Here is a 2,393-nt window from a genome sequence, read left to right on the forward strand (position 1 = left end):
CGGGCGATGTGCCGGAACGGCGGCGACAGCGACTGATACAACCTCCGCAGGGGGCGGGGCCACGCAGCTGGGGGCGGGGCTGCCATGATTTGTGCCTGGCCAATCAGGAGAAAGGCACGGATAGCGCCCTGCAGGGCGCGCTGCTAGTGGCTAGAGCAGCGGCCTGGGAGCCAGGACGCCTGGGTTCCAGTCCTGGCTTGGCCCCCTGGCGTGACCTCGGGCAAGTCACGTCACTCTGTGTGTTTAGAGTGCAAGCCCTCGAAACAGGGGCTGTCTCTTGTCATGTGTTGGGGTAGCATCTAGCCCAGTGGTCCCCAACATTTTCTATCACGCCCCCCCCACCATAAGGGAACCTGTCCGCACCCCCCACCCCGGAACCTCAACTGGGAGCTTGGAGCTGAGGCCGAGGGTTGGGAGAGAGCCACGGCTGGAGCCCAAGCTGCAGCTGGGGCAGGGCAGGGCCGGGGGCAGAGTGGCACCCAGAGTGCTGGGTAGCACTCCTTCCCGCCCTCCGTGGCGGCTGGTCTGGACCCTTCTGTGCGCCCCCCGATGTTCCTCCGCACCCTCCAGTTTGGGAACCACTGATCTAGCCCTTGGTTAGGGCTTCCAGGTCACTACCCATAATACAAATAGGAATCACACTAATAACATGCAAACATCACTTCCATAACCCAGTTCTCACACATTAAGGAAATAATTTAACACTATTTTAAAGATAGAACAATTAATTATTGGAGAAAATAGCAACTAACCTTTATTAAGACAGTATGAGGATAAGCAAGCAACATGAAAAAGAATAATAAAAAAGCAGCATTTTATAAAAACATACTCTGTTAATACAACTTTTTGTATCAGCTTCTCTGAGAAAAGTTCTTAGGACAGTATTATTGTCCAGAGGTGTGGCTGTCTGCACAAGGAAAAATGTTGCTCCTTAAACGTATAATGTACTGGTGGCTAGAAAAGTATTTGCAGGATCAGAGCCCAAGCATGTGTGTAATTTTACTCATATGAGCAGGCCGTTGCAGAAATGTGTGTAAAGTTATGTGTGTGTCTTTAGAACATAAGAATAGCCACAGGAGTGGATCAGACCAATGAATAGCCCAGTTTACAGTCTCTGATAGTGGCTAGTGCCAGATGCTTCAGAGGGAATGAAAAGAATAGCGCAATTTCAAGTGATACATCCCGTCACTCAGTCTCAGCTTCTGGTAGCTGGAAGTTTAGGGACCCCCAGAGGATAGAGTTATCTCCCTGACAATCTTGGATAACAGCCATTGATGGCCCTATCCTCCAGGAACTTATCTAATTCTTTTTTTGAATCCAGTTATACTTTTGGCCTTTACAACACCCCATGGCAATGAGTTCCACAGGTTGACTGTGCATTGTGTGAACTATTTCCTTTTATTTTAAACCTGCTGCCTATTGATTTCATTGAGTGACCCCTAGTTCTTGTGTTATGTAGGAGATAAATAACACTTCCTTATTCACTTTCTCCACACCATTCATGATTTTATAGATTTCTCTCATATCCCCTCTTAGGTCTCTCTTGTAAACTGAACAGTCTGGTCTTTTTAATCTTTCCTCATATGGAAGCTCTTACATACCTCTAATCACTTTTGTTGCCCTTCTCTGTACCTTTCCCAATTCTAATATATCTTTTTTCAGCTGGGGTGACCAGAACTTCATGCAGTATTCAACGTATGGCCATACCATGCATTTATATAGTGGCATAATGATATTTTCTGTTTTATTAGTTATCCCTTTCCTAATGGTTCTTAATACTCTGTTAGCTTTTTTAGCTGCTGCAGAACATTGAGCAGATGTTTGCAGAGAACTATCCACAATGACTCCCAAAATCTTTCTTGAGTGTTACAGCTAATTTAGACCCCATCCTATCATATGTATAGTGAGGATTATTTGCAGGATTGGGGCCAAAATTTAGAAAAATACAGACTTTAGATTGAAGAGAATTTATGTAAAACGACAAAGGGCTAAATCTAGCCAGCTGCTGAGCACTGAAATCAGGATTTGGGCCCAAGACTGTTTAAGTATACACTGAATCATTGTAACAATTTTCTTTTAAACCATATTTTGCATTCTGCAGCTTCTGAATCTGCACTGGGATTCAAATAAATACCTCATGTGGGCTAAATCCATCCTATGTGGTGGATGATTTACTCTGACCTAAAATGAAGATTTCTGGGAAGGACTATTTCACACACGGTGAATCCATGAGCCTACTCAGGGCACCCATGTGGGTGCCCAATAAGCCTGCAGTGCACACCAGCAGCACCTTCTGTGCCCATGAGGCTGTGCTGTGAGAGACCCCCTCAACTAGGTTTACCATATGTCCTCTTTTTCCCGGACATGTCCGGCTTTTTGGCACTCAAACCCCC

This window comes from Terrapene carolina, unplaced genomic scaffold (assembly GCF_002925995.2).
Source record: "Terrapene carolina triunguis isolate 2854851 unplaced genomic scaffold, T_m_triunguis-2.0 Scaffold210, whole genome shotgun sequence".
NCBI classification, from domain to species: domain Eukaryota; kingdom Metazoa; phylum Chordata; order Testudines; family Emydidae; genus Terrapene; species Terrapene triunguis.